Source organism: Oncorhynchus masou, chromosome 28, assembly GCF_036934945.1.
Source record: "Oncorhynchus masou masou isolate Uvic2021 chromosome 28, UVic_Omas_1.1, whole genome shotgun sequence".
NCBI lineage: Eukaryota > Metazoa > Chordata > Actinopteri > Salmoniformes > Salmonidae > Oncorhynchus > Oncorhynchus masou.
In genome coordinates this window covers 84,455,443-84,482,510 of record NC_088239.1, presented here as the reverse complement: position 1 = coordinate 84,482,510, position 27,068 = coordinate 84,455,443, and the positions used below count along the sequence as shown (strand labels likewise).

Here is a 27,068-nt window from a genome sequence, read left to right as displayed (position 1 = left end):
ACGCTAACCTCTCACCATTACCAATAACAGGGGTTTAATGTCTTGGGTGTATGGTCTCTAACCTCTCACCATTACCAATAACAGGGGTTTAATGTCTTGGGGTATGGTCTCTAACCTCTCACCATTACCAATAACAGGGGTTTAATGTCTTGGGGGTATGGTCCCTAACCTCTCACCATTACCAATAACAGGGGTTTAATGTCTTGGGGGTATGGTCCCTAACCTCTCACCATTACCAATAACAGGGGTTTAATGTCTTGGGGATATGGTCTCTAACCTCTCACCATTACCAATAACAGGGGTTTAATGTCTTGGGGGTATGGTCCCTAACCTCTCACCATTACCAATATCAGGGGTTTAATGTCTTGGGTGTATGGTCTCTAACCTCTCACCATTACCAATAACAGGGGTTTAATGTCTTGGGGGTATGGTCTCTAACCTCTCACCATTACCAATAACAGGGGTTTAATGTCTTGGGGGTATGGTCCCTAACCTCTCACCATTACCAATAACAGGGGTTTAATGTCTTGGGGGTATGGTCCCTAACCTCTCACCATTACCAATAACAGGGGTTTAATGTCTTGGGGATATGGTCTCTAACCTCTCACCATTACCAATAACAGGGGTTTAATGTCTTGGGGGTTGGTCCCTAACCTCTCACCATTACCAATAACAGGGTTTAATGGTGGTATGGTCTCTAACCTCTCACCATTACCAATAACAGGTCTTGGGTGTATAATGTCACCATTACCAATAACAGGGTTTAATGTCTTGGGTGTATGGTCTCTAACCTCTCACCATTACCAATAACAGGGGTTTAATGTCTTGGGTGTATGGTCCCTAACCTCTCACCATTACCAATATCAGGGGTTTAATGTCTTGGGGGTATGGTCTCTAACCTCTCACCATTACCAATAACAGGGGTTTAATGTCTTGGGTGTATGGTCTCTAACCTCTCACCATTACCAATATCAGGGGTTTAATGTCTTGGGGGTATGGTCTCTAACCTCTCACCATTACCAATATCAGGGGTTTAATGTCTTGGGGGTATGGTCTCTAACCTCTCACCATTACCAATATCAGGGGTTTAATGTCTTGGGTGTATGGTCTCTAACCTCTCACCATTACCAATATCAGGGGTTTAATGTCTTGGGGGTATGGTCCCTAACCTCTCACCATTACCAATATCAGGGGTTTAATGTCTTGGGGGTATGGTCCCTAACCTCTCACCATTACCAATAACAGGGGTTTAATGTCTTGGGGGTATGGTCCCTAACCTCTCACCATTACCAATAAAAGGGGTTTAATGTCTTGGTGGTTTACCCCTCTTTAACTTTCTCGCTCATCATTATTCACAATGTATTCACAATAACCCTCCCCCCACAAAAAAAAATCATACACTATAGCTAACTATTTTAATGATTAATTTTATATAGTCATTATTTCCTATCTTTATCATTGGTGTCAATCATTTCAGACCCCCCTGTGTGTGTGCTGTACCCTAGTAACAAAACTAGCTGATTGGTCATCTCTGGTTTAGCATGTGGTAGATGGCCAGATGTTGAACAGCGTGTGATAGATGAGTAATGATATGTAAAAAAACTATATAAAGAAATGCTTGTGTCCACATGTGCACGACCAGGAAAGAGCAGAACAGCAATGAGCTCATTGTCCATCCAGACCATGTTTATCATTTAGATTAAAACAAGACAAGACCAGGCCTTGAACAACAGGAAGTGACCTGAGCAACAATGGCTGTAATGTCTAACCATTTTTACGATTTGTGTTACAAAAAAAAAAAAGTATTGTTTTTAAAACAAAAACTGTGTAAGTATGTGTTGGGAATAATTGTGGACGGTTTGTTTGTGTTTTCAGTGTATTTTATGTTTGAGATGGCTACGGTATTTCACTGTTCTGGGCTGGGTTGTTGACGTAGTTGTTGACGTAGCCATGCAGTAGGGAAGAGCCCAGTAATTGGCTGGAGGGTGTCCACTGAAAGATCTGCTGACAGCTATCAACTTATGTATTCAGCACAATGCACCAACCGGGCTACCTCACACACCAACACATAATAACCCAGAAAACCTTGTCTTCTACCTCACACACCAACACACAATAACCCAGAAAACCTTGTCTTCTACCTCACACACCAACACACAATAACCCAGAAAACCTTGTCTTCTACCTCACACACCAACACACAATAACCCAGAAAACCTTGTCTTCTACCTCACACACCAACACACAATAACCCAGAAAACCTTGTCTTCTACCTCACACACCAACACACAATAACCCAGAAAACCTTGTCTTCTACCTCACACACCAACACACAATAACCCAGAAAACCTTGTCTTCTACCTCACACACCAACACACAATAACCCAGAAAACCTTGTCTTCTACCTTACACAGACTTAACACTAATGCTCCACCACCTCACAAAACCTCTCAAAACCTCTACAACCTCACAAAACCCTCCTACACAACCTCACAAAACCCCCTACAACCTCACAAAACCCCCTACAACCTCACAAAACCCCCACAACCTCACAAAACCTCTTCCACCTCACAAAACCCCCACAAAACCCCCACAAAACCCCCACAAAACCCCCACAACCTCACAAAACCCCCTACCTCTCACAAAACCCCCACAACCTCACAAAACCTCTTCCACCTCACAAAACCCCCACAACCTCACAAAACCCCTACCTCTCACAAAACCCCCACAACATCACAAAACCTCTTCCACCTCACAAAACCCCCACAACCTCACAAACCCCCACAAAACCCCCACAACCTCACAAAACCCCCTACCTCTCACAAAACCTCTACCACCTCACAAAATTCTCTTCCACCTCGCAAAACCTCTACCACCTCACAAAACCCCCACAACCTCACAAAACCCCCTACCTCTCACAAAACCTCTACCACCTCACAAAACCTCTTCCGCCTCACAAAACCCCCACAAACTCACAAATCGACGGCTCATTCTCACTTACTAACCTCCTCACCCTCTTTACCTCACTCTCTCTAACACCAACGCCCCACTTCCACACCAAAGGGCCTGCGGAGCAGAGGACTAGATGTGCCAAATACATTTTTAAGGATTACGGGTAGCGATAGGGAAAAATCTGGAATGGTTTATCCACAGCTCCTCCGGGAACCTCTGGAATATGAATCTGGAGAATGAGGGGAAGAGGGGGAAAACGCAGCAAGATAAAAGGGGACAATATCTTCATAAAAGGGGGATGGTCGAGGACAAACCGGGATAAACAAGCTTGATTCCTCTCCTCTCTGATTATAAAGAGATAAAAGGTTTGGGAGAGAGCGAGAGGCAATACAAAACAGACAGGAAGTGTCTCAAATAACCCATAAGGCCCTGGTCAAAAGAAGTGCATTGTGGGTCATAGGGAGCCTCAGTCACATGAACCTGTTCCGTGTGATATTGGGTGGAGACCAGAGTCACTAAAGTACAACGTTTCAGAAAAGAACATTTCTCATACTGCAAGCATCTAAGCATGAGGATACACACATCACTTGACTTGCTCCATGTGTTCCACTAGGTCGTGCGAGGCCCAGGCAAAGTCCCTAACCTGGGCAAAGATGCCAGAGCCTCCCCCCCACTGGAAACCTCCATAGCACTCTTTGCGTTGTTGTTGATGTTGACGTTGTCGTCGGGCCATCGCTGTTGTTGCTTACAAACACCATCCCACATCAACCTCAGTGCTTGCTACAAATTGCAACATGGGAAGCCAGGCAGCAACTCATACATGGTCATGTCTCACCTCAGCTCAGCGTGTTCAGGCTTCAGGGTTAGAACAGTAGTGTTCAGGCTTCAGGGTGAGAACAGCGTGTTCAGGCTTCAGGGTTAGAACAGCGTGTTCAGGCTTCAGGGTTAGAACAGCGTGTTCAGGCTTCAGGGTTAGAACAGCGTGTTCAGGGTTAGAACAGTGTGTTCAGGGTTATAACAGTAGTGTTCAGGGTTAGAACAGTGTGTTCAGGCTTCAGGGTTAGAACAGTAGTGTTCAGGGTTAGAACAGTGTGTTCAGGGTTATAACAGTAGTGTTCAGGGTTAGAACAGTGTGTTCAGGCTTCAGGGTTAGAACAGTGTGTTCAGGTTTCAGGGTGAGAACAGTGTGTTCAGGCTTCAGGGTTAGAACAGTGTGTTCAGGCTTCAAGGTTAGAACAGCGTGTTCAGGGTTAGAACAGTGTGTTCAGGCTTCAGGGTGAGAACAGCGTGTTCAGGCTTCAGGGTGAGAACAGCGTGTTCAGGCTTCAGGGTTAGAACAGTGTGTTCAGGCTTCAGGGTGAGAACAGCGTGTTCAGGCTTCAGGGTTAGAACAGTGTGTTCAGGCTTCAGGGTGAGAACAGTGTGTTCAGGCTTCAGGGTTAGAACAGTGTGTTCAGGCTTCAGGGTGAGAACAGTGTGTTCAGGCGTCAGGGTTAGAACAGCGTGTTCAGGGTTAGAACAGTGTGTTCAGGCTTCAGGGTTAGAACAGTGTGTTCAGGCTTCAGGGTGAGAACAGCGTGTTCAGGCTTCAGGGTGAGAACAGCGTGTTCAGGCTTCAGGGTTAGAACAGTGTGTTCAGGCTTCAGGGTTAGAACAGTGTGTTCAGGCTTCAGGGTGAGAACAGCGTGTTCAGGCTTCAGGGTTAGAACAGCGTGTTCAGGCTTCAGGGTGAGAACAGCGTGTTCAGGCTTCAGGGTTAGAACAGCGTGTTCAGGCTTCAGGGTTATAACAGTGTGTTCAGGCTTCAGGGTGAGAACAGCGTGTTCAGGCTTCAGGGTTAGAACAGTGTGTTCAGGCTTCAGGGTTAGAACAGCGTGTTCAGGGTTAGAACAGCGTGTTCAGGGTTAGAACAGCGTGTTCAGGGTTAGAACAGTGTGTTCAGGCTTCAGGGTTATAACAGTGTGTTCAGGCTTCAGGGTTATAACAGTGTGTTCAGGCTTCAGGGTTAGAACAGCGTGTTCAGGGTTAGAACAGCGTGTTCAGGGTTAGGGTTAGAACAGTAGTGTTCAGGGTTAGAACAGTGTGTTCAGGCTTCAGGGTTATAACAGTGTGTTCAGGCTTCAGGGTTCGTACAGCGTGTTCAGACTTCAGGGTTAGAACAGTGTGTTCAGCTTTCAGGGTGAGAACAGCGTGTGGGAGCAGGAAGGCAGGCAGCCGGGTGAGAATCAGTGTGTTCAGGGTTCACACCATTCCCGTGTTCAGGCTTCAGGAACACAACAGTGTGTTCAGGGTTTCCCGTTTCCTTCACACAGAACACAACAGTAGCCATACAGTGTTTCCCTTCACAGAACACAACAGTAGCCATACACTCCCATTTCCCTTCACACAGAACACAACAGTAGCTATACACTCCCGTTTCCCGTTTCCCTTCACACAGAACACAACAGTAGCCATACACTCCCGTTTCCCTTCACACAGAACACAACAGTAGCCATACACTCCCGTTTCCCTTCACACAGAACACAACAGTAGCCATACACTCCCGTTTACCGTTTCCCTTCACACAGAACACAACAGTAGCCATACACTCCCGTTTCCCTTCACACAGAACACAACAGTAGCCATACACTCCCGTTTCCCTTCACACAGAACACAACAGTAGCCATACACTCCCATTTTTCCCTTCACACAGAACACAACAGTAGCCATACACTCCCGTTTACCGTTTCCCTTCACACAGAACACAACAGTAGCCATACACTCCCATTTCCCTTCACACAGAACACAACAGTAGCCATACACTCCCATTTCCATTCACACAGAACACAACAGTAGCCATACACTCCCGTTTACCGTTTCCCTTCACACAGAACACAACAGTAGCCATCACTCCCGTTTCTCTTCACACAGAACACAACAGTAGCCATACACTCCCATTTCCCTTCACACAGAACACAACAGTAGCCATACACTCCCTAAATGATGGTTTTCACACAGAACACAACAGTAGCCATACACTCCCGTTTCTCTTCACACAGAACACAACAGTAGCCATACACTCCCACTTCCTTCACACAGAACACAACCATAGCCATACACTCCCAGCCCCTCACACAGAACACAACAGTAGCCATACACTCCACACCGTTTCCCTTCACACAGAACACAACAGTAGCCACACACACACACACACACACACACACACACACACACACTTTCCCTTTCACACAGAACACAACAGTAGCCATACACTCCCATTTCCATTCACACAGAACACAACTGTCTGTAGCCATACACTCCCGTTTCCCGTTTCCCTTCACACAGAACACAACAGTAGCCCTACACTCCCAGGAGGGTGTATGGACTGGAGGGTTTGGGACCGTTTCCCTTCACACAGAACACAACCGTCTCTGGTTTTGGGCTGAGACAGACAGGGTGTGTATGGACTGGAAGGTGTATGGACTGGGGTGAATGGACTGGCTCTCTCCAGGACTGGAGGGTTTGGACTGGAGGGTACGCATGGAGGGTCACCTTCTAAATGATGGTTTTGGAAAGAAATAAGTGAATCACACATACTGTAATATTCCATGACTGACTGTACAGTAACAGAACAGAAGAAACATCAAGAGGAAAAACTCCGGTCCACACCGGACTGATCCTTCTGATGACAATTGGTATTAAGATCCATGCCTCCTGGTTCAGTCTAGCAGCATAGCAGCACCCTGCACTGGAGGGTGTATGGACACACACACTGGACACATACACACACACACACACATATGGACTGGACACACATGGACTGGAGGGTGTATGGACTGGACATGGACTGGACATGGACACTGGTGGGTGTACACTGGACACACACACACACATACACACACTGGAGGGTGTAATGATGAACATGTGGATCTGGACTTCAGGACTACAGGCTCTGGAGGAATCAGGACTGGAGGAGATTTGGACTGGAGGTTGTACTAATAAAACAGTACTAGATCAAAGACATGATTACTCCCCCCCTCCCTTTCTAAGTTCGTCCACTTATTTCTGCCCCTTTGAAAAGTAGTATAAATATATCTGAGCACTCAGCATCCAGTGGAATCATAGACAGATCAGTGATTCTGTCTGTGGGTGACTGGAAGGGTATGGAGGCTGATATGGACTGGCATATGGACTGGAGAGGTGACTTGGACATGGAGGTATGGACTGGAGGGTGTATGGACTGGAGGGTGTATGGACTGGAGGGTGTATGGACTGGAGGGGATATGGACTGGAGGGGATATGGACTGGAAGGTGTATGGACTGGAGGGTGTATGGACTGGAGGGTATATGGACTGGAGGGTGTATGGACTGGAGGAGATATGGACTGGAGGGGATATGGACTGGAGGAGATATGGACTGGAGGGGATATGGACTGGAGGTTGAATGGATTGGAGGGTATATGGACTGGAGGGTGTATGGACTGGAGAGGATAGGGACTGGAGGGTATATGGACTGGAGGGTGTATGGACTGGAGGGTGTATGGACTGGAGGAGATATGGACTGGAGGGGATATGGACTGGAGGAGATATGGACTGGAGGGGATATGGACTGGAGGGTGAATGGACTGGAGGGGATATGGACTGGAGGGGATATGGACTGGAGGGTGTATGGACTGGAGGAGGAGATATGGACTGGAGGGTGTATGGACTGGAGGGGATATGGACTGGATATGGACTGGAGGGTATATGGACTGAATGGACTGGATATGGACTGGAGTGTATGGACTGGAGGACTGGATATATGGACTGGAGGGGATGGAGGGTGTATGGACTGGAGGGGATATGGACTGGAGGGGATATGGACTGGAGGGGATATGGACTGGAGGGTGTATGGACTGGAGGGGATATGGACTGGAGGGGATATGGACTGGAGGGTATATGGACTGGAGGGTGTATGGACTGGAGGGTGTATGGACTGGAGGGGATATGGACTGGAGGGTATATGGACTGGAGGGTGTATGGACTGGAGGGGATATGGACTGGAGGGTATATGGACTGGAGGGTATGGACTGGATATGGACTGGAGGGTGTATGGACTGGAGGGTGATATGGACTGGAGGGTGATATGGACTGGAGGGGATACTGGAGACTGGAGGAGATATGGACTGGAGGGGATATGGACTGGAGGGTGTATGGACTGGAGGAGATATGGACTGGAGGGGATATGGACTGGAGGAGATATGGACTGGAGGGGATATGGACTGGAGGTTGAATGGATTGGAGGGTATATGGACTGGAGGGTGTATGGACTGGAGGGTAGGGACTGGAGGGTGGACTGGAGGGACTGGAGGGATGGACTGGAGGAGAATGGACTGGAGGGGATATGGACTGGAGGGTGAATGGACTGGAGGAGATATGGACTGGAGGGGATATGGACTGGAGGGTGTATGGACTGGACTGGAGGGTGTATGGACTGGAGGATGACTGGAGGGTGGACTGGAGGGGATATGGACTGGAGGGTATGGACTGGAGGAGATATGGAATGGACTGGAGGGTGATTGGACTGGAGGAGATGGACTGGAGGGTGAATGGACTGGAGGGTGAATGGACTGGAGGGTGTATGGACTGGAGGGTATGTGGACTGGAGGGTGTATGGACTGGAGGGTGGTAAAGCTAGGGCTGCGGGTGAGGCCGGGGCTGGTGTATGGAGGGGTGTGTAGGGCCTGGGGACCACAGCCAGTTCATTCAGGTCCTTCTGATCAACACAGAAGGAAGACACACAGGACAAGAGAAGAGGAAAAGCTGCTTCTATTCCACACACACACACACACACACACACACACACACACACACACACACACACACACACACACACACACACACACACACACACACACACACACACACACACACACACACACAGCCAACACTACACACTCATACATACAGACACACTACATGCACTGATCAGGAACTGTCCCAGCGGGTCTCCAACAGGCCAGCATAGACATTGTCCTGAACCACCAACACAATTTCACCACCTTCCGGAGACACCTGAAACCCCACCTCTTCAAGGAATACATAGGATAGGATAAAGCAATCCTTCTCACCCCCCCCCCCCCCCTTAAATGATTTAGATGCACTATTGTAAAGTGGCTGTTCCACTGATGTCAGAAGGTGAATTCACCAATTTGTAAGTCGCTCTGGATAAGAGCGTCTGCTAAATGACTTAAATGTAAATGTAAATGTAAATTTCAGCTGGTGAAGAGACCCTGCTCCATAGTGTCAGAGACCTGCTGAACATAAAGATGTACTTGCAGCAGATGAAGGATCAATGCAAATTCCAGATTATTTTCTAATTAATGCAATCTATTATAATCTATATCTAGACCCCCAAAAAATGAAACAGTATACACTGGTTAAATGGTTCAAATCCTGTCCCACCAAAATCCCCTATAGAAGACTCAAATATACGTATAACACTCTAGTGCTGGGCGATTAACCCAATTGTCGGTCATTAAACATTTAATTAACCGGACATTTGTTCAATTCTTTGAATTCCATTTTTTTTGTTTTTTGTTTTCTTTCTTTCTGTGACGTCGATGCTCAGTTTGAAGATCAAGCCAGAACTGTACGATGCAGTCGGCAGTTGTAGTTCCGAACAGGCCAATACTCTACATAGACAAGCACAGAAAACATGGTAATTAACCGCAATGACCATAATACATTGCGCGCCTACTTCGACCGGTCTGTGTGCGGTAGACCCGAGAGGGAGAAAAGACAGAAAAGACAGAAAGGGTGATGAGAGGAAGAGAGAGGAGTTGCTTCACTAGGAATCTCTACCTGAAAATACATGATATAAGTGCCTGCTAGTTAGTATTCAGCAGTCAGAGCAGTATGTCTTATTGACATTAAAGAACTACTAAAATAGTGATGTTGTCAGACAACAGCTCTATAGAGATCAGATGATGACTTGGAATTAAATAATAAAGTTATCAAATAAAACAAATGTAATATATTATCTATATAACTAATGTAATATTATATATATATAGAAATAATGTAATATATTATATGTATAACTAATGTAATATATATATATAACTAATGTAATACATCATATATATAACTAATATAATATATTATATATATATATATAACTAATGTAATATATTATATATATATATAACTAATGTAATATATATAATATATATAACTAAAGTAATATATTATATATATATATATACAACTTATGTAATATATTATATATATAACTAATGTAATATATATATATATATATATATATATATATATATAACTAATGTAATTATTACATTAGTTATATATATATAATATATTACATTAGTTATATATATATATATATATATATAATATATTACATTAGTATATATATATATATATAACTAATGTAATATATATATATATATATAACTAATGTAATATATTATATATATATATATATAACTAATGTAATATATTATATATATAACTAATGTAATATATATTATATATATAACTAATGTAATATATTATATATATATACAACTTATGTAATATTAAATGTATATATAACTAATGTAATATATTATATATAACTAATGTAATATATTATATATATATATATAACTAATGTAATATATTATATATATATATATATATATAACTAATGTAATATATTATATATAACGAATGTAATATATTATATATATATATAACTAATGTAATATATATTATATATATATATATAACTAATGTTATATAACACTATTACACTATTACACTATAACACAATTACACTATTACACTATTACACTATTACACTATAACACAATTACACTATAACACTATAACACAATTACACTTTTACACTATAACACTATAACACTATTACACTATAACACTATAACACTATTACACTATAACTCTATTACACTATTACTCTATAACACTATAACACTATAACACTTTTACACTATAACACTATAACACTATTACACTATAACACTATTACACTATAACACTATAACTCTATTACACTATTACACTATAACACAATTACACTATTACACTATTACACTATAACACTATAACACTATTACACTATAACACAATTACATTATTACACTATAACACTATAACACAATTATACTATTACACTATAACACTATAACACTATAACAACACTATAACACTATAACTCTATAACACTATAACTCTATTACACTATAACACTATTACCCTATAACTCTATTACACTATAACACTATTACACTATAACCCTATAACACTATAACAACACTATAACACTATAACTCTATAACACTATAACACTATTACATTATAACACTATAACACTATAACAACACTATAACACTATAACTCTATAACACTATAACTCTATTACACTATAACACTATTACCCTATAACTCTATTACACTATAACACTATTACACTATAGCACTATAACACTATAACAACACTATAACACTATAGCTCTATAACACTATAACACTATTACATTATAACACTATAATACTATAACACTATTACATTATAACACAATAACAACACTATAACAACACTATAACTCTATTACACTATAACACTATTACACTGTAACTCTATTACACTATAACACTATTACACTATAACTCTATTACACTATAACACCTTTACACTATAACACTATTACACTATAACACTGTTACACTATACCACTATAACTCTATTACACTATAACACTATTACACTATAACACTATAACACTATTACACTATTACACTATTACACTATAACACTATAACTCTATTACACTATAACACTATTACACTATAACACTATAACACTATTACACGATTACACTATTATACTCATAACAATCAATACGGGAAGAATGACTATGTGGTGAGGGTTAAACACTTTACTCAGCGTTTTGCATCATTTGTCTCTTACACAACATATGTCTGTGAGCCCCAGCCCCACACGGCCCCACACGGCCCCACAAGGCCCCACACGGCCCAGCACAGCTAGGGATGACCTATTTCAATGGGATTTTCTCCCCGTTGACAAAAGCTCTCTTTTCACTTCCATGATGAGAGGCCAGGCCTTAGAATCAGGCCCCTGCTGCAGAGAGAGAGAGAGAGAGACAGCGAGAGAGAAACTGTGTCACGTCGTTCGCCATCTCGGCCCGGGATGGAGTAGAGTAGAGGCGGTGACACCGTTGTCCAGAGTCAAGATTAGGGGGTGAGGCCAGCACTCACAGAGAGTGAACAGAGAGGAAAAGAGCTCTCCTGCTCCACTTCTCTCCTTTCCTCTCCTGATCCTCTCCTTTCCTGCTCCTCTTCTTTCCGGCTCCTCTATTTCTCTCTTGCTCCTCTCCTCTCCTGCTCTATTTCTCTCCTCTCCTGCTCCTCTATTTCTCTCCTCTCCTGCTCTATTTCTCTCCTCTCCTGCTCCTCTATTTCTCTCCTCTCCGGCTCCTCTATTTCTCTCCTGCTCCTCTCCTGCTCCACTCCGGCTCTCCGGCTCTCCGGCTCTCTGGCACCTCTCCTCTCCTCTCCTCTCCTCTCCTCTCCTCTTCTCTTCTCTCCTCTCCTCTCCTCTCCTCTCCTCTCCTCTCCTCTCCTCTCCTCTTTCCCAGGTTGTTAGCAGCAGAAGTCTATCTGCCAGTCTCTGTGCCTGCTGTTACCCGGCAACAGCCATGCCACCTTGTGAAGTTCGCCAGCCCAGACGCCTGCTTGCCCGTCAGTCTGCCCTGATGCTGATTGCAGTTTGATCAGCCTGACCCAACTGGCAAGGCCTCAGTCACCGGACAAATTCCCATCACCAGAAAGACCCAGGCTGTATCTCAAATAGCACTCTATTCCCTACGGTGTACTACTTTGACCAGGGCCCATGGGGAATAGGGTGCAATTTGGGACGCTGCTCCATCACTTCCCATCCGCTTTGTGTGGAAATCCCAGTTATCCCAGGAATGCTTCTAAAGGGTGTCTCTCTCTGGCCCATCCCTGACTGACAGGTTCATCCATATGGAGGGGATCATCAATAGATGGATGATGGCTGACCCTTTCTCTGTGTCGTATCACGTTCTGGCAACACTACCAACGGACGCTATGGTGAAGCGTTGAAAAGCGCGGGAATTAAAATACACTATGGTCCTGTGTTATAGAAGATGGAGGATAAATACATGTGTTAAAATGAAAGGCTAGATTATTAGACAAATTTATATTTTCCTTCAACATGTTCTAAAGAACAGGAAGCAATTTATACTATTCGTGAAATATTAACTGACCATCATAATTTTTATTTTGCATATTATACTATTAGTTAAATAGCAACTGACATCAATATATTTATTTAGCAAATTATACTATTAGTGAAATATTAAGTGACTATCATAATATTTATTTTGCAAATTATACTATTAGTGAAATATTAACTATCATAATATATATTTTGCTAATTATACTATTAGTGAAATATTAACTATCGTAATATTTATTTCTTCAATTCATACTATTTCTGTTTCCCATCAATATTTAGGATGACATTCTGAAACATTTCACTTTTTGGGGGGAGGAGACAGATAGATAATGATATAGTACTGGCACTAATTAAATACTGAAACGCCATTTGACATTCTACTAAACAACAAAACAAACACCTGCTCTCAAAACATCTTGTGTGTACAATTAAACGTTTTCACTACAAGAGGTCGGAGCTTGATGTTAATAAGTAGATCCGTGAAACAGAGAGGTTTAAACCAAAATCATTCCATTCCATAATGTCTTCTATATACGTGGTTTCATTGTTTGATTAACCACTCCAGAAAACAAGTTTCCTCAGAGGAAGTTAAATTTGGAATTAAATGGAACAGTCAACACCTAAGCCTTATGGACACAGTAGACACAGCGACAGGAACGATCAGACAAACTTCCAAAGCCTGCTACACTGTAAACTCATTAGAAAACAATGTTTGGATGATTTCACACACAAACTATCTATTTATAAACTGTTCAAACTGCCTACCATCCTGTGCTGTAATTCCAGCCAAACAGCATAGACACATGTTCTGCGCCCGCAGAACGGAAAAGCATGACTATGTTTCATCTTAACAAACGGTTCGTTAACAAATAAAATACTCTATAACGCACACAGAAATACACTACGGTTGAAAATTACTTCTGCGTGTAGAAATTAATTTACCATTTTGACAATAGCAATGTTATTAACTAATTATAATTGTGAAAAATGTCAACATTGTGAACCAAATTATAAGAATCACTGAACATAATAAAAACATATCTCTATAAAATAGATGAGTATATTACAATCAATCATTTTGATTGAAGTAAAAATCCACTCTTCTTTCCAAATCAATGAAAAGTAAAAATATTTTATTATCTAAGAAGATAAATAAAGTAAAGATGAAATCCGTAATGAAATTCCAAAATATTTTATGGTGATTGGAAACATTTTAATTGTACATTTTTATACTTTTAAACATTTATTTATGAATTCCAAATTAGTAGTAAAAGATTTGGCACTAACCCTAACTAGATTCTGCAATGAAGCTAATTAAGGTAGAGAAATATTCAAATGTTTCTCTTAGCATAACAATAGAGACTGGGCAGCAACAGCAGCTCTGTTTAAAACTGGGTTGTGGAGAGAGAGAGAGCGACTGAGAGAGAGAGACAGAGAGAGAGAATGAGAGAGAGAGGGAGAGACTGAGAGAGAGAGAGAGAGAGACTGAGAGAGAGAGAGAGAGAGAGAGACTGAGAGAGAGAGAGAGAGAGAGAGAGAGAGCGACTGAGAGAGAGAGAGACAGAGAGAGAGAATGAGAGAGAGAGAGAGAGACAGAGAGAGAGAGAGACTGAGAGAGAGAGAGACAGAGAGAGAGAGACAGAGAGAGAGAGACAGAGAGAGACTGAAAGAGAGAGAGAAACAGAGAGAGAGAGAGAGAGAGACTGAGAGAGAGAGAGAGAGAGACTGAGAGAGAGACAGAGAGACAGAGAGAGAGAGAGAGAGACAGAGACAGAGAGAGAGACAGAGAGACAGAGAGAGAGAGACAGACAGAGAGAGAGATAGAGAGAGAGAGAGAGAGAGAGAGAGAGAGAGAGAGAGAGAGAGAGAGAGAGAGATAGAGAGATAGAGAGAGAGAGAGGGGGGCCTTTTGTTTTACTTCTTCTTTTGTTGACTCATTAGGCAGCCGGTCTGCAACGCTGCTCCTCTCCTCAGCTCCTTCGGACCAAGCACCAAGCCTAGCATGGAGCACTGGCTGGCTGCTCTACTTTCTCTCTCTCCAATCCCAGACAACAACCCACTGTCACCGTTCTCGGGCCTGAGACTTAGACACACACTGCCGCTACAACGGAAACCTTTGTGGTTATTTTTAAGGCATAATACAAAACAGGAACAAAGCCACCTATCGATAGGGTTTCGGGACATAAGACAAACGTTCTTCTGTGTTATTTAGTATCCGTCTACAAACAACCCCATGCAGCAAAATGCTTGGCACGGAATCAAGAGTGGCACAAAGCGGCCATCGAGGGCCCGCCGTATACAATGCTCACCGTATCATCCACACAAAAAAAAAAATTTGTACGGCCTCCGAGCTCCTGCACAAAGACTTCCCTGTGTTTATAAAAACGGGGCATAAATGGGGCACATCGTTGCCAACTTGACCACCCCCCCCCCCGCCCCTGGGCACGGCGAGGAGAAGGCCCAGGCGGGAACATACGGACTCGTCCGGCAGGAGGGAAACTTCATCCGTCAAACCGTTGGTCATTGTATGTGTGTGGATACAGCGAGGAGCAGGAGCTGGAAACTGGGGCAACGATCAGAAACATGTTCCATTCTGAACAGGCCCACATGGCGAAGCATGTGCATTCACCATACCAAGCATATTCTATACGCTATCTGTGGGGTGGGGGGGTTGGGGGGGTTATCAAATTCTGTCTTGGTGTATATATACATATTTCAGTTTTTTATTTTTTATTTAGGGACAATAAAATCTCTATTCAAAAATTGGCCTCAAAATAAAAAAAAAATGTATAATTAAAAATAATAAATATGCAAATAAAATATAAATATAATGGTAGTAAAAAAAAAAAACATTTTAAAATATATTACATTAAAATGTGTTTACATTTTACATTTAAGTCATTTAGCAGACGCTCTTATCCAGAGCGACTTACAAATTGGTGAATTCACCTTCTGACATCCAGTGGAACAGCCACTTTACAATAGTGCATCTAAGTCATTAAGGGGGGGGGTGAGAAGGATTACTTATCCTATCCTAGGTATTCCTTGAAGAGGTGGGGTTTCAGGTGTCTCCGTGTTATCATCATAAATTAAATAATATATTCCTGCTATAAAGCTCATAAAGAAACGATTTAAGGATGCATATGCAAAATTGCCTTAATTACAAACAGGACATTACATCAGTAGAGAACACTGTGAGGAGACTCAACAGACATGTGGATTTGTTGATATGAGCTTCTGTAGTGGACCAGTGACCAGTGGATGACAGTGGCTAGAGAGACACAGCAGCGTGAGGACAGACAGGGTCCTTCAGTGAGGCGCTGGCTAGTCTAACTGCTCTCAGATGGCCTGCTATTCTCTACTCTTACCTTCCCTTCCTGACTGATTATTATCAGAGGCTAAGGAGCTGCATAGCATAGTTCAGGAAAGACAGACATACGGACGGACGGACAGAGAGACTGACCCTTCACACGCTTCTCATCTCTTTTTGGAATATCGTCTCACAACACAGGGAGCATTGTGAACCAAACAAACATTGTTTTCTCTCTCTCTCTCTCTCTCTCTCTCTCTCTCTCTCTCTCTCTCTCTCTCTCTCTCTCTCTCTCTCTCTCTCTCTCTCTCTCTCTCTCTCTCTGTCCTCTGTAACCTTTTTTCCAGGCCATGATATTTCACAGGTGTGGGGCCATAACAACCCATATGCGTGTGTCTGTCTGTCAGAACATGACCAGGGTCAAGTCACATTTACACAGAAATCCTCTTTATCATTTATGAAAGCAAAAGACAAATCTAAATCCCTGAATCTGGAATAAAAATAAAAATAAAAATACTGTCTACAGTACAACAACTACAATAATGTTTATACAATGCATAATATAGGCTTCTACATGCAACTACAACAGTATTACACATGTCCCTTTGAGGAATATCATCGGTAGATTTATACTAAATCACATTTAGTCAAATTAGCCCTGTTCCTTTGGGCTCCTTTCTACAGCATTTTCATTATAGCTCATTTAAGAATTTAAGATCTTTGAAAACAAGTGAATCCTCTACAACGGTGTTACAATGCAAAACAGCTGCAAAGACCGACCAGCGTTAACAATATGTAGATATAGAGAGGTTTATTATACTAGACTGACCAGCGTTAACTATATGTAGATATAGAGAGGTTTAATATACTAGACTGACCAGTGTTAACAATATGTAGATATAGAGAGGTTTAATATACTAGACTGACCAGCGTTAACTATATGGAGATATAGAGAGGTTTAATATACTAGACTGACCAGCGTTAACAATATGTAGATATAGAGAGGTTTATTATACTAGACTGACCAGCGTTAACAATATGTAGATATAGAGAGGTTTAATATACTAGACTGACCAGCGTTAACTATATGTAGATATAGAGAGGTTTAATATACTAGACTGACCAGCGTTAACAATATGTAGAAATAGAGAGGTTTAATATACCAGACTGACCAGCGTTAACAATATGTAGAAATAGAGAGGTTTAATATACTAGACTGACCAGCGTAAACTATATGTAGATATAGAGAGGTTTAATATACTAGACTGACCAGCGTTAACAATATGTAGAAATAGAGAGGTTTAATATACTAGACTGACCAGCGTTAACAATATGTAGATATAGAGAGGTTTAATATACTAGACTGACCAGCGTTAACAATATGTAGATATAGAGAGGTTTAATATACTAGACTGACCAGCGTTAACAATATGTAGATATAGAGAGGTTTAATATACTAGACTGACCAGCGTTAACTATATGTAGATATAGAGAGGTTTAATATACTAGACTGACCAGCGTTAACTATATGTAGATATAGAGAGGTTTAATATACTAGACTGACCAGCGTTAACAATATGTAGATATAGAGATTTAATATACTAGACTGACCAGCCTGGGTTAACAATATGTAGATATAGAGATTTAATATACTAGACTGACCAGCCTGGGTTAACAATATGTAGATATAGAGTTTTAATATACTAGACTGACCAGCCTGGGTTAACAATATGTAGATATAGAGATTTAATATACTAGACTGACCAGCCTGGGTTAACAATATGTAGATATAGAGATTTAATATACTAGACTGACCAGCCTGGGTTAACTATATGCTGATTACTGAAAACGTACACATTCTAAACTGTCCAAAATCAGAGTACCTCTCTGTCATCCACTGTAAAAACTCAGCCTATATTCTATCCCTTTAACCTTTTGTTTCTTTCTAAACAGATTCAAACAGACAAAACGGCCGAGGCAAACATTAAATACAAACAACAAATCCCCAAATTTAGAGTAGCGTTAGCATGAAATGGACAGGCTGAGACCTACATATCCCTGAGAGAAGCTGATAAAATGTCACCTAGATCCCCGCCTGTCGACGACTACAGTTAGACACAGACTTACCGCTTTTCCATTGTAGTAATACATTAAGGAACCTCCAGTAACTCCTGGGATGGTATACGCGCAATACATGGTTGAATTAGTCGTTCTGCCCCACTCTTCAGTAACACTCTAACAAACTTTTATTTCCAACTCGCTGTCCCCCTTTTTTTTTCACAACAATTCCTTCAGTGTCATTTTCCCATATGGCCAAGCATGGTGGATATGCAAAGCAGGGAGAAACCATTTCTGACGTCGGGCTACAGGAGGGGAGGAGAGATGGGAGGGACGAGAGAGAGAGGGGGGAGGGACGAGAGGGGGAGGGACGAGAGGGGGGAGGGACGAGAGGGGGATTGACTCGATTCTCCCTTCTTCATGTGGCCTTCCTTTCACTCCTCCCTTTCTCACACGCTCTCTCTCTTTATTTCTCTCTCCCCTTCTCACTCTCCCCGTCTCTCTCTCTCTCTCTCACTCTTTCTCTCTCTCTCTCTCTCTCTTTCTCTCTCTCTCTCTCTCTCGCTCGCTCTCTCTCTCTCTCTCTCTCTCTCTCACACACACACACACACACACACACACACACACACACACACACACACACACACACACACACACACACACACACACACACACACACACACACACACACACACAAACACTACATCTCGCTCTCTCAAACACGCCGACACACTTTAATCTTTCCATAGTAAATCTGGAAGCTATAGATATCCCTGCACACATGAAGCTACGCAGATCGGCTCCTTTGAAGAGAACCAAATATGAACTTTTCCCATCCACAGCTTTTATGACTGCATGCTTTCATTCAACTGTTTCTGCCCCCTTTTTAACTGTGTAATCTCCCTTCACACTGTACCTCATATACCAGCAGCTCACTTAACAGTCTGCTCTTTGTGCCATGTTACACACACACACACACACACACACACACACACACACACACACACACACACACACACACACACACACACACACACACACACACACACACACACACACACACACACACACACACACACACACACACACATTGGCTAGGCTATGAGTTGAGGGTTGATAGAGAGATATAGACAGGAGACAGAGAGAGAGAGACAGAGAGAGGGGGAGAGAGAGAGGGGGAGAGAGAAAGAGAGAGAGAGACAGAGAGAGACGGGGAGAGAGAGAAGGGGAGAGAGAGATAAAGAGAGAGAGCGAGAGAGAGAGACAGAGAGAGAGAGAGACAGAGAGAGACAGAGAGAGATATACAGAGAGAGGGTAGTAGTAGTAGTAGTAGAGACGACCATTATAGAGTTGAATACAAACACAGTTAATAGACTCCCAGCTTTTTGCTTTAATTTGATTAAAAAGCGAGTGTCATGAAGGGAATGGTATGATGCACATCTAATAACTGAACCATCTGTCTGGTGAGCTGGCTGGCTCCCAGCATTGTGCTGCATGCAGCAGCCAAGCAGCAGCATGAGAACTTGACGATAGAGAGAAGGGAGAGAGAGAGAAGAGAGAGTGAGAGAGAGAGAGAGAGAGAGAAGGAGAGAGAAGAGAAAGAAGAGAGAGAGAGAGAAAAGAGAAAGAGAGGAGAGAGAGAGAGAGAGAGAGAGAGAGAGAGTGAGAGAGCGAGAGCGAGAGAGAAAGAGAAGAAAGAGAGAGAAAGCGAGAGAGAGAGAAAGAGAGAGAGACAGCAAGAGAGAGAGCGAGAGAGAGAAAGTGAGAGAGAGAAAGAGAAGGGAGAGAGAGAAGAGAGAGTGAGAGAGAGAGAGAAGGGAGACAGAGAGAAAGAGAGAGAGAGAGAGAGAAAGCGAGAGAGAGAGAAAGAGAGAGAGAGTGAGAGACAGAGAGAGAGCGAGACAGAGAGAAAGAGAGAGAGAGTGAGTAACAGAGAGAGAGAGAGAAAGAGTGACAGAGAGAGAGAGAGCGAGAAAGAGAGAAAGAAAGAAAGAGAGAGGAAGAGAGAGAGAGAGAGCGAGAGAGAGGAAGAGAGAGAGAGGAAGAGAACAGACTACTGCTGCTTTCTAGCCGCTTGGTCAACAACCATTGTGAGAAAAAACTAAGATATATAAATACATTATTTGTATAAAATCTAAAGGGAACAGCATGAGAAGAGAGGAGCCAAAGATAAGTCCTGGCAGGCTACACCTGCGCACAGGAAAAGCAGAAAGTTGGTTGGGAGGTGATCGATGACGAGGCAATGTTAGGAGTTTCACAGAGCCTCTCTCTTCACCCAGTCAAAACTCTCACAGACCAAAACAGCCTTCAGAAGCAGAACACCAGCAACAACCTCAGCCCTGCACACTCTCTGTGGCACCACCACAGTATAACTTGGAACCACCAGAAGATAACTTCAAACCACCACAATAGAACTTGGAACCAACAGAATAGAACTTGGAACCACCACAATAGAACGTGGAACCACCACAATAGAACTTGGAACCACCACAATAGAACTTGGAACCACTACAATAGAACTTGGAACCACCACAATAGAACTTGGAACCACTATAATATAACTTGGAACCACAATAATATAACTTGGAACCACCACAATAGAACGTGGAACCACCACAATAGAACTTGGAACCACCACAATATAATTTGGAACCACTATAATACAACTTGGAACAACCACAATAGAACTTGGAACCACTATAATATAACTTGGAACCACTATAATATAACTTGGAACCACCACAAAAGAACGTGGAACCACCACAATAGAACTTTGAACAACCACAATAGAACATGGAACCACTAAAATAGAACTTGGAACCACTAAATTAGAACTTGGAACCACCATAATATAACTTGGAACAACTATAATAGAACTTGGAACCACAATGGAACTTGGAACCACTATAATAGAACTTGGAACCACTATAATATAATTTGGAAACACCACAATAGAATGTGGAACCACCACAATAGAACTTGGGACCACTATAATATTACTTGGAACCACTATAATATAACTTGGAACCACCACAATAAAATTTGGAACCACCACAATAGAACTTGGAACCACCACAATAGAACTTGGAACCACTATAATACAACTTGGAACCACCGCAATAGAACTTGGAACCACTATAATATAACTTGAAACCACTATAATATAACTTGGAACCACCACAATAGAATGTGGAACCACCACAATATAACTTTGAACCACCACAATAGAACATGGAACCACTAAAATAGAACTTGGAACCACTACAATAGAACTTGGAACCACCACAATAGAACTTTGAACCACCACAATAGAACATGGAACCACTAAAATAGAACTTGGAACCACTATAATATAACTTGGAACCACTAAATTAGAACTTGGAACCACCATAATATAACTTGGAACCACTATAATATAACTTGGAACCACCACAATAGAACTTGAAACCACCACAATAGTACTTGGGACCACTATAATATTACTTGGAACCACTATAATATAACTTGGAACCACCACAATAGCACGTGGAACCACCAAAATAGAATGTGGAACCACCACAATAGAACTTGGAACCACTATAATACAACTTGGAACCACCACAATAGAACCTGGAACCACTATAATATAACTTGGAACCACCACCATAGAACATGGAACAACTTTAATAGAACTTAGACCACTATAATAGAACTTGGAACCACTATAATATAACTTGGAACCACTATAATATATCTTGGAACCAAAATAATATAACTTGGAACCACCACAATAGAACTTGGAACCACCATAATATAACTTGGAACCACCACAATAGAACTTGGAACCACCATAATATAACTTGGAACCACTATATTATAACTTGGAACCATCAGAATAGAACTTGGAACCACAACAATAGAACGTGGAACCACCACAAAAGAACTTGGAACAACCACAATAGAACTTGGAACCACTATAATAGAACTTGGAACCACCACAATAGAACGTGGAACCACCACAATAGAACTTGGAACCACCACAATAGAACGTGGAACCACCACAATAGAACTTGGGACCACTATAATATTACTTGGAACCACTATAATATAACTTGGAACCACCACAATAGAACGTGGAACCACCACAATAGAACTTGGAACCACCACAATAGAACTTGGAACCAATATAATATAACTTGGAAACACCACAATAGAACGTGGAACCACCACAATAGAACTTGGGACCACTATAATATAGCTTGGAACCACTATAATATAACTTGGAACCACCACAATAGAATGTGGAACCACCACAATAGAACTTGGAACCACCACAATAGAACTTGGAACCACTATAAAAGAACTTGGAACCACAATAGAACTTGGGACCACTATAATATTACTTGGAACCACTATAATATAACTTGGAACCACCACAATAGAACGTGGAACCACCACAATAGAACTTGGAACCACCACAAAAGAACTTGGAACCACTATAAAACAACTTGGAACCACCACAATAGAATGTGGAACCACCACAAAAGAACTTGGAACAACCACAATAGAACTTGGAACCACTATAATATAACTTGGAAACACCACAAAAGAACGTGGAACCACCACAATAGAATTTGGAACCACTATAATACAACTTGGAACCACCACAATAGAACTTGGAACCACTATAATATAACTTGGAACCACTATAATATAACTTGGAACCACTATAATATAACTTGGAACCACCACAATAGAACGTGGAACCACCACAATAGAACTTTGAACAACCACAATAGAACTTTGAACAACCACAATAGAACATGGAACCACTAAAATAGAAATTGGAACCACTAAATTAGAACTTGGAACCACCATAATATAACTTGGAACAACTATAATATTACTTGGAACCACTATAATATAACTTGGAACCACCACATTAGAACTTGGAACCACCACATTAGAACTTGGAACCACCACAATAGAACTTGGAACCACTATAATAGAACTTGGAACCACAATAGAACTTGGAACCACTATAATATAACTTGGAACCACTATAATATAATTTGGAAACACCGCAATAGAATGTGGAACCACCACAATAGAACTTGGGACCACTATAATATTACTTGGAACCACTATAATATAACTTGGAACCACCACTATAAAATTTGAAACCACCACAATAGAACTTGGAACCACCACAATAGAACTTGGAACCACTATACTACAACTTGGAACCACCACAATAGAACTTGGAACCACTATAATATAACTTGAAACCACTATAATATAACTTTGAACCACCACAATAGAACATGGAACCACTAAAATAGAACTTGGAACCACTACAATAGAACTTGGAACAACTTTAATAGAACTTAGACCACTATAATAGAACTTGGAACCACTATAATAGAACTTGGAACCACCAAATTATAACTTGGAACCACTATAATATAACTTGGAACCACTATAATATATCATGGAACCAAAATAATATAACTTGGAACCACCACAATAGAACGTGGAACCACCACAATAGAACTTGGGACCACTATAATATTACTTGGAACCACTATAATAGAACTTGGAACCACAATAGAACTTGGAACCACTATAATATAACTTGGAAACACCACAATAGAACGTGGAACCACCACAATAGAACTTGGGACCACTATAATATTACTTGGAACCACTATAATATAACTTGGAACCACCACAATAGAACGTGGAACCACCACAATAGAACTTGGAACCACCACAATAGAACTTGGAACCAATATAATATAACTTGGAAACACCACAATAGAACGTGGAACCACCACAATAGAACTTGGGACCACTATAACATAGCTTGGAACCACTATAATATAACTTGGAACCACCACAATAGAATGTGGAACCACCACAATAGAACTTGGAACCACCACAATAGAACTTGGAACCACTATAAAAGAACTTGGAACCACAATAGAACTTGGAACCACTATAATATAACTTGGAACCACTATAATATAATTTGGAAACAACGCAATAGAATGTGGAACCACCACAATAGAACTTGGGACCACTATAATATTACTTGGAACCACTATAATATCACTTGGAACCACCACAATAAAATTTGGAACCACCACAATAGAACTTGGAACCACCACAATAGAACTTGGAACCACTATAATATAACTTGGAACCACCACAAAAGAACTTTGAACCACCACAATAGAACATGGAACCACTAAAATAGAACTTGGAACCACCAAATTATAACTTGGAACCACTATAATATAACTTGGAACCACTATAATATATCATGGAACCAAAATAATATAACTTGGAACCACCACAATAGAACATGGAATCACCACAACAGAACTTGGAACCACTACAATAGAACTTGGAACCACTATAATATAACTTGGAACCACCACAATAGAACGTGGAACCACCACAATAGAACTAGGGACCACTATAATATAACTTGGAACCACTATAATATAACTTGGAACCACCACAATAGAACGTGGAACCACCACAATAGAACTTTGAACAACCACAATAGAACATGGAACCACTAAAATAGAAATTGGAACCACTAAATTAGAACTTGGAACCACCATAATATAACTTGGAACAACTATAATATTACTTGGAACCACTATAATATAACTTGGAACCACCACATTAGAACTTGGAACCACCACATTAGAACTTGGAACCACCACAATAGAACTTGGAACCACTATAATAGAACTTGGAACCACAATAGAACTTGGAACCACTATAATATAACTTGGAACCACTATAATATAATTTGGAAACACCGCAATAGAATGTGGAACCACCACAATAGAACTTGGGACCACTATAATATTACTTGGAACCACTATAATATAACTTGGAACCACCACTATAAAATTTGAAACCACCACAATAGAACTTGGAACCACCACAATAGAACTTGGAACCACTATACTACAACTTGGAACCACCACAATAGAACTTGGAACCACTATAATATAACTTGAAACCACTATAATATAACTTTGAACCACCACAATAGAACATGGAACCACTAAAATAGAACTTGGAACCACTACAATAGAACTTGGAACAACTTTAATAGAACTTAGACCACTATAATAGAACTTGGAACCACTATAATAGAACTTGGAACCACCAAATTATAACTTGGAACCACTATAATATAACTTGGAACCACTATAATATATCATGGAACCAAAATAATATAACTTGGAACCACCACAATAGAACGTGGAACCACCACAATAGAACTTGGGACCACTATAATATTACTTGGAACCACTATAATAGAACTTGGAACCACAATAGAACTTGGAACCACTATAATATAACTTGGAAACACCACAATAGAACGTGGAACCACCACAATAGAACTTGGAACCAATATAATATAACTTGGAAACACCACAATAGAACGTGGAACCACCACAATAGAACTTGGGACCACTATAACATAGCTTGGAACCACTATAATATAACTTGGAACCACCACAATAGAATGTGGAACCACCACAATAGAACTTGGAACCACCACAATAGAACTTGGAACCACTATAAAAGAACTTGGAACCACAATAGAACTTGGAACCACTATAATATAACTTGGAACCACTATAATATAATTTGGAAACAACTATAATAGAATGTGGAACCACCACAATAGAACTTGGGACCACTATAATATTACTTGGAACCACTATAGTATAACTTGGAACCACCACAATAAAATTTGGAACCACCACAATATAACTTGGAACCACCACAATAGAACGTGGAACCACTATAATATAACTTGGAACCACCACAAAAGAACTTTGAACCACCACAATAGAACATGGAACCACTAAAATAGAACTTGGAACCACCAAATTATAACTTGGAACCACTATAATATAACTTGGAACCACTATAATATATCATGGAACCAAAATAATATAACTTGGAACCACCACAATAGAACATGGAATCACCACAACAGAACTTGGAACCACTACAATAGAACTTGGAACCACTATAATATAACTTGGAACCACCACAATAGAACGTGGAACCACCACAATAGAACTAGGGACCACTATAATATAACTTGGAACCACCACAATAGAACATGGAACCACCACAATATAACTTGGAACCACCACAATAGAACATGGAACAACTAAAATAGAACTTGGAACCACTAAATTAGAACTTGGAACCACTATAATAGAACTTGGAACCACCAAATTATAACTTGGAACCACTATAATATAACTTGGAACCACTATAATATATCTTGGAACCAAAATAATATAACTTGGAACCACCACAATTGAACTTGGAACCACCATAATATAACTTGGAACCACTATATTTTAACTTGGAACCATCAGAATAGAACTTGGAACCACCACAATAGAACGTGGAACCACCACAAAAGAACTTGGAATAACCACAATAGAACTTGGAA

The 27,068-nt window shown here is 41.0% G+C and overlaps 1 pseudogene; it reads right to left on the bottom strand.

Moving 5' to 3' along the window:
• LOC135518428 (transcription factor 4-like) overlaps positions 1-18,852 on the bottom strand; it is a 158,788-nt pseudogene extending 139,936 nt beyond the window's left edge.
• Between the last annotated feature and the right edge of the window lie 8,216 nt (positions 18,853-27,068).